Below are 12,882 nucleotides of genomic sequence, written 5' to 3'. Positions count from 1 at the left end.
CATATGACTTTTTGATAGCAGAGCATGGAACATATGTGTATTAATATTTGCAGTGCCCTGTGTCAGGGTAACAGTGCACTGAAAATTTTAGACATGTAAACATTATTACTAAATTTCTTTCAGAATGCTTTAATTTAAGCCTTCAAAAGGTGGTATGACGACACAGGACACTAATATCACATGATGAGGTGCTAACATATTGGATGATGTTGTAGTTTGTGAAGTTGTATGTTCTTTTCCTTATACATAAAAATACATTTTCTTATTGTTAAAACATTCTGGGAGTTCATTAGGGGAGTAATAAAGTATGTTCTGCAATATTAAATGCTATTTATGTTTCCATCTGGTTTGAGAACAGATAAGGAAGTAAATATTTGGCAATTTCAGAGCGTGGGGTTTGGCAGGAACCTGAGGACAGTTTCAAATGGTGTGAGTGAAAGCACTTCACTTGTCAGTGTTGAGTCTGTTGTCAAAATGTCATATTTGCAGAAAGTCTTGTGAAATGAGTGTTACCCTATTTCAGATCATGAAGAGTAAAATAAAAACAGTGCTGTAATGATGCTCAGCTGTTACCTACACTCACTTAGCACCAGGCTGACCAACTTGTAAAGCAGAGGTCAAAGAATAGACACTCACATATTCTGGTTCAGCAATGACTGTGGTGTAACTAAAATTGATGAATAAGTTTGTCGTTTTTCCACATTATGGATCCCTCAGTTATGATTATTTTCTCATAAATGTTGGTGGATCCTATTCTTGAAACTGTCATCTTGTTCACACAACTCATTTATCCTGGCATATTCAAAGATCAAATCCCATATAAATAATTTTACTGTATCCTCACTGGGAATTATTTATGAAGAACTGTAGAGTTATTGATTTGTATTGTTTCTAACAGCATAGAAACTGTAATCTCATCTCCTCAGTGGGATTAATTGTGTACAGCCTTATTTTTGACAGAATTGTTACGTACAATTTTGTGCACAATATTTTGATGGCATAGCCATCTTCTTCAGGTGCTGGGAGTTTGGCTGTTACATGTACTTGCCACTTGGATTCCTGCTAGGCTGAACTATTGAACAGGCAATACAGTCAAAAGCAAGAATGCCTGAGAAAGAAGAGAAGGAGATGAGGAAGAGAAGCCAAAAATAACTTGTCCGTCTTAAGCTTGCCAAAGAGAGGAAAGAGATTTGTGGAAACAAGGCACCTAGTGTAATTCCCTCCCTTCAGCTTACTTACTTACTCCTCAGCTCTACAGCCCTTGAAGGGCCTTGGCCTGCGTCACAATATCCTGCCATTCTATCCATTCCGTTGCTTTCTGTCTCCATCCTCTGACACCCAGCTTTTTCATGTCTTCTTCAACTCCATACACCCATCTCTTTCTGGGGCATCCCCTCCGCCATCTGCCTCCAGCCTTGCCATCAAAAATCCTCTTACATGCTCTGTCTTCTTCCATTCTGGCCACGTGCCCTGCCCACCATAGTCTTCTTAGTTTATTGGTAGGAACAATGTCAGGTTTTTCAAAAAGGTGTTGTAGTTCTGCATTCGTACAAATGCGCCAACCTTCTTGCTCATATACTGGGCCATATATTTTAGGTAGCATCTTTCTCTCCCATATGCTAACCGTCCTTTCCTCATTTACAGTCATGGTCCATGTTTCAGCACCATACATAACAACTGGTCTTATAATTGTTTTGTAAGTGAGGATTTTGTATTTCCATGATAGAAGCAAACTCCTAAGCATGGGTAATGTGGCAAAGTAGCATCTGTTACCTGCTGCTATTCTGGCTTTCACCTCACTGCCAATGTCATTTGTCTCAGTGATAGTCGACCCCAGGTACTTGAAGTCTCTCACCCTTTCAAACTCCCTGTCAGCGATCCTGAGATTTGGTAGGTTTTGGTGGATGGTCATTTCCATATTCTTGGTCTTTTCAATGTTGACTGTCAGGCCAAGTTCCCTTGCACCTTTCTCCAGTTGTCGATAGGCTTTGCCTAGCACAGCACTGTTTCGTGCTAGTAATGCCACATTGTCAGCATAGGCTAGGTACTGTAGTGAACGATTTAAGAAGGTTCCTCCTTTATTTAACTCTATCTGGCTTATGACTTTTTCTAGGCAAAGGTTGAATAGCAATCAGGAGATATTGTCAACCTGTCTAAGTCCGTTCTTCACTTCCACTTCTCTGGAGATTTCGCCCTGTGTTTTTACTTTACAGTTGGTTTCACTGAGGGTCGTCACAGAAAGTTTAATGAGCTTCTTAGGTATTCCAGTCTCTTCCAGTACATTCTTCAATGCCACTCTTGAGATGCTATCATAAGGTTGTTTATAGTTGATATAAAGCTGGTGTTTGTTAATTTGATGTTCATAATGTTTCTCAAGTAGTATGTACAATGTGAATATCTGGTCAGTTGTTGACCTATTTCTTCTAAAGCCACTCTGGTAGTCTCCAACTCTCTCTACCACATATGGAGTAAGCCTGCTGGTTAGAATCTTGGAGAAAACTTTATATGTAGTATTTAGTAGCGAGATTCCTCGATAGTTCTGGCAGTTTAATTTAGCTCCTTTTTTATGTAGGCGGCACATTATAGCTTTTTTCCACTCCTTTGGCATTCTCTCCTCTTGCCAGATATTCAGTATTATTTTATGACTTGTTTTCCACAGCATTTCCCCACCATACTTGAGAAATTTGGCCTGGATCTGGTCTTCTACAGGTGACTTGTTGTTTTTTAAGGTCTTAATGGCTTGCATCACTTCCCCCAGTGTAGGTTCTGGTGTTAAAACCTCTGGTCCTTAGTAAGTTAGTTCCACCTGTTCTTTTCATTATAACCCTTCTACTTCTGGGTTCAGTTGCTCCCTTCAACTAATGGGGAGAATATGGCAAGTGCCGTAATGAAGTTTACCAAAAACTTTGCTTGGTGTAAGTGGAATCAGAATAAGCGAATGTGTGTTGGCCTATCTGTAGATACCTAAAGTTTCTGAAAAATGACAGTTGTAGATATAATTTAAATGTCATTAAGCACACTATTTTCAGCCAAAACAGTGACACAGTTACATCTATTGCAGCCCGTTTTGCACCCTGTGAGCGAAACCAGGCATTTTCTTTACTTCTTCATTTTTCCGCATGTCCATGAGTTACTACATGAATGGTTCACATTTGTGGATACAAGAGGTTTATTAATTATATAATTCAACTGGGTTTGTGTCACACATTTGCTATACAGGGTGTTCATTTCAACTGATGACATTCAAATATCTCAAACTACACTTCAAATCAAGAAAATTATAATTCTAGTTTGTATGAGAGGGAACATCCAAACATACCACACTCAATCTGCCACCCTACTGTGTGTGGATGGCAGTTGGCAACTTGGAAACATTCAGTGGGAACACCAGTTTATAGCAGGTTAAGATTCTAAAGCAAAATCTACATATGTTTTGTCTTAAGCATATTCTTTATTTTGCCACAGATGGTGGTGTGATCAGAAGGATAAGAATGTGTAATCACAATTTATAACATGCTACTCAGTGGACCTTGGATATTCAGTGTCACATGTCATGCCATGTCATGCCACCACGATGCTGCTAGGGTAGGACAGGCCAGTATTAACTTCTAATTGGAAATCCCATTCTCAGCATTGTATTCCTCAGGCATAATGAACAAAGGACTACTTCATGTGCCTCCATGGCTGTGTACCGAACAAAGACATATTGTAACAGGCAGTAACAAGCAATTAAATGTGTGTACTGTATTTGCAGGGGATACAATATTTTTGCTCTTATAACATAAGAATGAAATACGAATGATATGCTTTATTCTCATGTCTAGTTTTTGGGAACTCTTGGAGCATTCCCTTGGATGACACTCATCATAGAAAAATCTGAAACAGATTTTGAGCACCATGAGCATTGCAAGGAGGCAGGCCTGCCAGTGACATTTCTCCAAACGAATTTCACTTGGGAAACATGATTAAGATTGAAGATTTCACACATTGGCAATAAACTGACTGCAAATCATGTGTAATGGATCATCTCTTTTCTAGAGACTTCCACTTGTTATTTGTTTTCAGTAAAGATACATAACAGGATTTTCACTGAAAAGTTTCTAACAATTTTCTCATTGATTTATTCGTCTTCCTCAAATTCACTTACTAAACAAACATGACCAACACTATTTCAATATGCACTGGAAAACATTTATGTAGTAAACTTCTGTGGGTGAGGGGAGATATATGAAGAACAAAATTAGAAATAAGTGGTGTTTCAAACACAGGACTCAAAATGTAAAGCTGTGACGCTAGTCATCATGTCACCTATGTGCTTCAGTTGCACTACATATCCACTAAAAGTCACTTAAAGTTCCTCAAACTCTGACCAACATTTACTCATAAGTGGTGAGTATATACACATAAATGAAGAGTTGGCTTATTTTCATCCCTCTTCAAATGAATGAAGTTTCTGGGTAATCAGGGCATGGCACCTTGTGTTCTCCTCATAAGGTAATAACTATCCTTTATAATGTAGATGGTCTAGGTCTTCAAAACCTGGATGTATATTATATCCCATGTGAATGTTGCATCTTTTATCTGGGGCAGGCTGTCTGAACAGTCAAGGAGAGATGTAAGGAACACCAGTGATATATGTGACTAAAACAGAGCAAGGCTGCAGCCACCGAGCACTGCCTCGATTATAATTGTGAAACAAAATATGGAACCAGTATGGTGGTGTGAACAGTCTCTGGCACAACATAGTTTACATATTTAAATAAAGACGTCAGGAAACCTATTACACTAGACAGTGGGATGAATAATTTATCTAATACTTGGTAACCAACAGTCAGTTTTTTAGTGTCAGTGGCCATAACATTCTCCATAGTTAAAATATTCTGAATTTTCAGTTGAAAGGATTGGCAGTAGCTCTTAAAAAATTTGTATATATAACAAATGACATAGTGGGGTTCAGGAATGTAGCTCCATTACAAATAAGTGAGAGACCAAACAATAATTCAGTCTGGTTGGAGTCCAAGCAGTGAGTGCACAACAGAAAACTTGAAGCACCTGAAAGACAGCTGGATCTGTCGACAAAATACCATGCACAAAACAGAAACTTGGCAAAACACTCTAAAGTACAAATAATCTTCAAAATTGGTGCATAAGAACATCAATATTGTTTTGCTTACTTTGTTTTGATGACATTTTGTCAGTTGTGACTTCCTTCCTACCAACAAATTTAATGACATTGTTATTACAGATCCTCGCTGAGCAAATTTTGGGATTGCTATCTGTGCATTTACTGTGTCAAGTGTAATGTGGCTGCATCTAGCTGTTGCAGTTCCTGCTATGGCCAGGTTGATGATTTGCTTTGTTGAGTAATACATTAGAGCCCATTATACTTAATTTAAGCTGTATGGTGTGCAAATGATACACAGGAATTATTTTCATGTCTCCCCTTTGGGTTTGGAAGTGCACTAGGCTGTAATAATAAAACTTGGGACTGTGTTAAGCCTTTCCTGGTCAACACATTTTATACTGTTATCAACGTATAATGTTGAAAACACTTTCATGGTTAATACACTTCCACCAGCAAAAATAATGTTCAATTCAGAAAGTTGGTAAGGTGGAACCAAAGTCCTACAAATTTGACCAGCTCCATGTTTTTGTTTGAATCCTGGGTTTTCAAAGCAAAATGTTGGTTGGGAAGTCTCATGAGGATGACAAATAGAGAAAATTAATTATTCAATATTTCCTTCACAATTTTTTATACTTTCAGAAATCACCATATTCAAACAATCCACAGTTACCAGAAAAGATAATGGGTCAAGTTAAGATACAAATTTTTTACTTTTGATCTGTTGGATCAGATGGTATTAAGACAGAATATGCTACTACAGCTCAATACCAATGTTCAGAAAGGAAAAACAATACAGTAATATTTCTGAAACCAATAAATTTGAAGCCCAAATTAGTCAACTTTACTTGGTTTGACAGTACCAAAACACTCTCACAGGAATGAAAACCCATGAAACATTGCGCACAAATTTTCAACATGTAATTTGGAGACAACTTTGATGTAACACATACAAACATTTTTACAGTATACAAAGTTTAGTTGGCCACCACATCACAATAATAAAAAATAATGTACAAATGTAAAGCATGACTGAGGAGTAGCAGTGTTTCAAAAGGGTCTTTGATGTAAAAGGAAACACAATTGCTTCACTCTTGGATGACAGACATTTTCCAGAGATAGATCCACATTGCCAGACATGGTGCCCAACTTTACTACTCACAGCCATCCAGAGATTCAACTGCTAGCCAATCTCATTTTCCTCGGTTCAAAAAGCTACTCATTAAATACGAGATAGATACGTCCCATTGTTCAAAACAATATTACTTTAGTGGGACAGGTAGCCCATAAATTGTGAAAATCTTAAAACGCTTCATAAACCACATACTATTGTGTACATGACAGTGAAAGTGTCTATTTTTTGAATGTCATGTACCCACCAAACCACTTAGATCTAGTGGTAAAAAGTACCACATAAGGTGCATCATATATACTTGATTTCCTTTCTATGAAAGTTTTAAGAAGTTTTAAGGTCTTAACTGCACACACCTGAGGAATGTATTGGCAAATGATTCTTTATCCACTGCCATGTTTCACTTACATGCCACTCTGCCATGGATGCAGCAGATGTCATATTCATTTACTTTGGAAAAAGTAACATCTCCAGTTATCTTTGACTGCAAATTAACTTGGCTCAGTTCTGGATTGGCAGAAATTAGTTTTGCTCCACACTTAAGGTTACTGTAATGTGTACCTCAACCATACAGTGCCATTTGAGCACACCCAATGGGCAAGAGCTTAAGCTTGTTACTTTTTCTCTTCTCTAACGTATACACTCCTGGTGCTGTGCACGTGTTGGAAACATGAAGAAATATTTCTGGTGGTCAATTTTGATTTTTCTGTGCTCAGAGAAACATTTAAAAGCTGCCACAAATTCCTAGTATTTCATTGTTAGTAAGTTGTTAAAGCTCAGAGCTACGACTGGTAAGTAGGGCAAATTTATTGTTTACCGGCTAAGTGTATGACTGCTATGTACTTTTTACTGTAGTGTGATCATCTTTGCCCACTCCTCTTGCCAAGACTAAATGACATATTATAGCACACATTATAACACGAGTTTTGTGTAAAGAATATATAACAGACAATTCCTTGGAATATGGAATTAACTTCTGAGAGATTATGGTCAGCTTGTGGATTATTTTTTTGGGTGACTCATCTAGTGAGTAATAAGTTTGGTGTTGATATAGGTGTTGCCTTAATCTGTCACTATAAATGTGTCATATGAGAATGAAATATTGTGAAATTTTACATTAAATGCAAGGTGTAGAATTTCTGTTAATAACCTGGTTTTATTTTCAAATAAATGCTTATGACTGTGCTAGCAAGTGCAGTACACACCATGCTTATAATCAGAAGTGAAATTGAAAATTTTGATATAAAAATGATTCACAGCCCAACATATTTACAATATCGCAATGCCTGTGTTCAGAAGTATGGTGTATTCCTTCAGCCGTGCTTGCAGGTTTGAGTCCCTATCAAGCATACATATGGTCATTCTATTGTACAGTCATGTAAATTACTTCTGGTATTATCTCTCTCTCTCTCTCTCTCTCTCTCTCTCTCTCTCTCTCTCTCTCTCTCTCTCTCTGTCTCTGTCTCTCTCCCCTCCCCCCCCGCCCCACCCCCTCCTCCCATGCCACCTTCAATACGGTAAAATCCTAGAGCAGCCGAATGTTAACTGAGCTAAGTTGTCTGAAAGTGAAAATATCCGTAGTCCTTTATTTGTGTGAATCATTTGTGGAGTAAATTTGAGTAAACAGTAAACTGTAATATTTCGGCAACTTTTTTGTAATATAGTAATAAAACTGTGTACTTATATACACACCAAAGTTTACATGAAAAATGAACAGAGCAGCTGACCATTATGTAGGACGAGGAGTGAAAATGGTAACTACTGTCAATAAAAACATATGAAATTGATAAAAATTGGCAGTTTCTTCTCTGCATTTAAGTTTGGATTTGTGAAACTCAGCATTTCAACTTCTGAAAATTAACTGTGGCCCACCATGTGCTCCTCAGTTTTCACCACGTAACGCCCGCTGTTAACCTCCTTCTTTGTTGCTGAGTTATGTATCACTTTTTGTTCTGATGCCGCAACTCTTCCTTTCCTATATCTTTACTACTTTTTATCTATATAAATGATGAACTACTAGTTTTGTAATTTAACAACTTTTTAATAACTGTGGGAGTATTACAGCGATCAGGTTCCACCTAATGTGTCACCCGCCTATAGGTTTTACATGAACCTTTCAAGGCTCGATCGATCTGTTTCCAAAGAGAAAGCAGAATATCTCTTCCTTTGACGTTGTCCAACAATGACCTAGGAAGCTCAATGCCCTCGTGGCCCAGGCTCTTCTGTGGCTCACGGTAGTTTGCAGCATTCGTTTTATTCCTTGCCCACTTGCCACTACGTCGAACTTTTGTGGTGATCATTGGGCAACGTCTTCCACATTATCTGCAACATAAATAAACTTTCTTCCCACAGTATTTCTGAAAACCCAAAAACAAACTTAAAGAACATAATAATAATAACTGTTCTTACAATTATTCATATAAGTCTTGGTCGATTTAATGAGGGGTGGGACAGGCCTAACTAAGCCTTGTGACACCACAAGGGCTGACGGCCGTGAGGGGAGTCGCGCTGCTGCTGAACAACCCGTTCCTCCAGGGGAGTGGTGGCTGCAGCCACCTGTGCCTAATGAGGGGGCAGAAGCAGGTGAGCTTTGTGGGATGACAGCTTCTGAGACTTTGACCTTGAGCAGGATTTAAAATCTAGGTCTCCTTCCTAAAGTTACTTGGAAAATTTAATGGGTGCCTTTTATGAACAGTGCACAGGGGCTGGTGCAGAAAGAAAATCTTTGTTAGAAAGAAACAGTTTTAAGGTTGAGTAGTGTCTCATTGACACATTATGTGAAATGAGTGGTCAATAAAAATGAGTAGCAAACATTCCCCATAAAATTATATATGAACGGAAATTTCATTATGAAAACTACCCAAGAACCTTATAAACCCACAAAGTACATATAGCAGTAAGAAAGAGAACTTAGTGGCATGTTAATCCAGGGTCTATACACTCAGACAACCATGAAATATGGGAAAAAATCTAAATTTTTTCATTTAATTTCCAGTCAAATTGTTCTTTATTGGTGTTTATTCAACAAAAATATTACTTTAGCCCACCACCACAGAATAATATTGTAGCAATAAAATGCAATAGAATAACACAAAAATAAAACTTTTCTTCTCATAAATGGCACAATGTCTCTGCAACTAAACACAGTTCACACAAAAGTATCTGCTGACAGCAAAATGTCAGACACTTTGTGAGAAACACTACACAATACTTAGTAACAACAAACTGCTTGCTGTGAGACTGACATCACATCTGTTTACATTTCTGACAGGGAACGGGAAAATATTGTGAATGCTGTTTTGAGAAGTGGTACTTAAAAAGTGATTTCCTTTCATGCAAAAGGAATTATGTGGCATGTGAGGATGCTCAATGAATTTCTTAAATCAGTGTGTCTGACTGTCATTCAAAAGTTAATGCTTTGAGGACCAGTTACTTAGAACGATTTTGGAGCAGAAGACAGCTCTTACGCCATTAGTTACATTTTATTGGCATTTATTGTGTTGGGGATATAATAAAGTATATAAAGCATGCTAGAAAAGATGAAGCTTCAAGGTTATTCATTCATTTTATTAGTTCTTGCATAAATTATACTTTCTGCCATTGTTTTTGCACAATGCTCCAGAAGCTTCTGTGCTGTATCAGGAGTAATTCATATTTTTACTTTTGCAATATGAAAAGATGCTGTGTTCATGTTGCCATGCATCAGAAATCATGCCAGAATGTTTTTTTACTGGATTTAGTTTCCTAAAGTACAAGGAAGTTCTGTGCCATTGTGTAAAATAAAGGACTAAAAAGTTTTAAAACTCAGAGGGAAAATATATCACTTTGTAATACCTACGACACTTTTTAACATGCTATATAGATATTTTTCCAGAAATAGTGTTCTTGCTGTCGCTAATCTACATTTTGTATTCGCTCTATTTCAGCTGATGTCAGTTCTTTTGCTACCCAAATAGCAAAACTAGTGTATTTTCTCATTTTCTAAGATAATTCCCTGTGGCAAGGGGCAATTTAAGACCACATTCTATTATCCTTGAACCTCTAAAAAGAGGTTCATCTTAGCTCTTCAAAGAGCTGTTGGACGTAGTGGATAGTATCTTCTGTAGTTGTTTGCTGTCTGACAGAATTAAAATGCCATTTGAAAACCGCAATTTTTTTCTCTGGACTACACCCTCCATGGCTTCTTTTACAGCTTGTTCAGTGTATGGACTAAGTATCAGAGATAGGTCACAAGTCTCTCACTCCCCTCAAGACCACGGCTTCCCCTTTAATATCCATTGACTCTAAAAACTAAATTCCAGTTTCTGTAAAAGGTAAAACATCTCATTCCCTACATTTTACCCTGGTTATCCTCAGTTTCAAAAAGTGTGATAAACATTGTAAGAAGCTACAGACACTTTGAACATAGGTTTAATAGTTGCCTCATGTTCCTGTAGTTCTCCAGAACCCACACTGATCTTCCCTGCGATCAGCTTCTTCTAGTTTCCCTATCCTTCTGCAAATGTCAGTATTTTGCAACCATGGCTCATTAAACTGATAGTTGATCAATGACACTTGATAGCACGTGCCTTCTACAGAACAGGAATAACTAAATTCTTCTTCAAGTGTGATGGTATTAAACATATCTGTGTTTGCATATCATGTTGAGTAGTTCTGTCACATTTGCCTCTCACTATAATTGAGACAGCATAAATAGATCTCTGAGAGCTTGCAGTGCTGTCGCTAGCTTTAAACTGGAGTGCTAATGGCTGCAGGAAAAAACAGTAGCAGCCTACAGAGCTGACAACACTGAGGTATCGCCATGAAAATGTACAAATTCGTTAAGTATCCTGAGTATATTGCGGTGGCACATCTGAATAAAATCTTCTAGAATAAAATTCTCATGCTTTCAATGACTATTGTGCCATGTTGAAAATTGCATACATTTGTTGAAATATTCAAGAAAATGAAAATAGGCCATACTGACATAATGGATAATCCGGATATGGTGTAACTTTTTACGAGGGTGCCAGTACAAAACACGCTGGATCTTTATGCCCAACAATTTCCACCTGAATTTGTCAAGTTGTTTGGTCATGTACTAATAACAAAGTACTTCTTGTACCATGATGAATATTATGAAATGATGGATGGCACAGCAACAGGCTCACCACTGCTTCCTACAGTCTCAAATTTCTTCGTGGAGCATGTTGAGAAGGAGGCTCTGAACTCTGGTGTGGCATCCATCTTGCTTCCTAAGGTATATCAATGAAACCTTCCTGATATGGCCTGGTGGTGAAAATACACTGCAGCAGTTTGTGAATTAGATGAATAGTGTCCATCCCAACATTAAATTTACCATAGATGGATGGCAAGCTACCGCTCTTGGATGTTTTGGTTAAGTGGAAGGTAGGCGGCCAGGTCAGTTATTCAGTGTACAGGAAACCATAGCACACTGATATATATTTGAACACAATTAGTTCTCATCACCCTGTGCACAAGAAAGTGCAACTGAACACATTAATACACAGTGTGGAAGTTATCTCTGATGACAACCATCTACATTCTGAATTGCAGCACTTATGAGACGTGTTCAGAGCAAATGCTTATAGCAAAAGACACCCTGAAAACACTTTCAGATGTCACCAAAAAAAGATTCTTTGTGAAATGGCAAAGGAATCTGAACCAGTGACTTTCCTGCCATACTGTGGGGCAATGAGTAGCAAGTTAGGACGTGTACTGCAGAGACACGGATTGAGACCTGTGTTACGGCCCACCCCCATGGTAAGAGATACGTTGCGCCCTGTTAAAGATAATGCAGCTCTTTGTGTGCCCAGTGTGAATGCTGTTTGTTTGAAAGTGCAGCAGCATCTATATAAGCCAGACAATTTGCACAGTCGGAGAGTGTTGTACTGAGCACGTGACACATATTAAGGAAAGGGAGCTTCACAAGCCAGCTGAATATTGCCTGGTAAATGGACATAAAATACTGTCTAACAACAGAATAGTCTTGGCTACTGTGTCAACATAGCAGGATTCTGTTATAAAAGAGGCAGCAGAGATTCCAGCGAAGACCAGGGGTAAACACTGAGTGGGGCAGGGGGGACGGGCTTTGGATGTCAAAAGGAAGCAACAGCAGATGCTTAACGCTCAGAGGGAGGTGGGAGTGGCAGTTTCAGACGTAGCACCGGCCCCTCGTGACACCTGATGTCATTTGGTTCCACGGCAGGCCGTAGCTGCTACAAACTGCCCAGCTCACCTTCTGCAGGCGTATTATTTTGGCGCTCTGTGATGGTGCCAGTGGTCGTCATCGTCGGTATATAAGCAGAAAATGGTGCCAGCCCCAGCAGTCAGTAATTTTACTCCTAATGATGATGGCAGAAATAACCATTAAAAGCTCAATTTTTTTTTCAAATTGATGCAGCTCAAATACCAAGAAACTTTTATTTAAAATCGTGTTACATTGTTGGTTGAGGTACACCCATTAAGCTGCTGTGTGCAGCCCACAGCAACTGTCAGGAATCGAGTTACATCGACTCGGTTATATTATCTCAAAAATTGCTAGGGAATGTTCTGTACTCCAGGCAACTTGCTACGACTTGGGACTGAATCTGTTGGCTTAGAAAATTTTGTCAGTGTAATAGTTTAG

This window comes from Schistocerca serialis, chromosome 11, assembly GCF_023864345.2.
Source record: "Schistocerca serialis cubense isolate TAMUIC-IGC-003099 chromosome 11, iqSchSeri2.2, whole genome shotgun sequence".
Taxonomy (NCBI): domain Eukaryota; kingdom Metazoa; phylum Arthropoda; class Insecta; order Orthoptera; family Acrididae; genus Schistocerca; species Schistocerca serialis.
The sequence above is the reverse complement of the archived record's forward strand: the minus strand, read 5'-3'. Positions refer to the sequence as shown.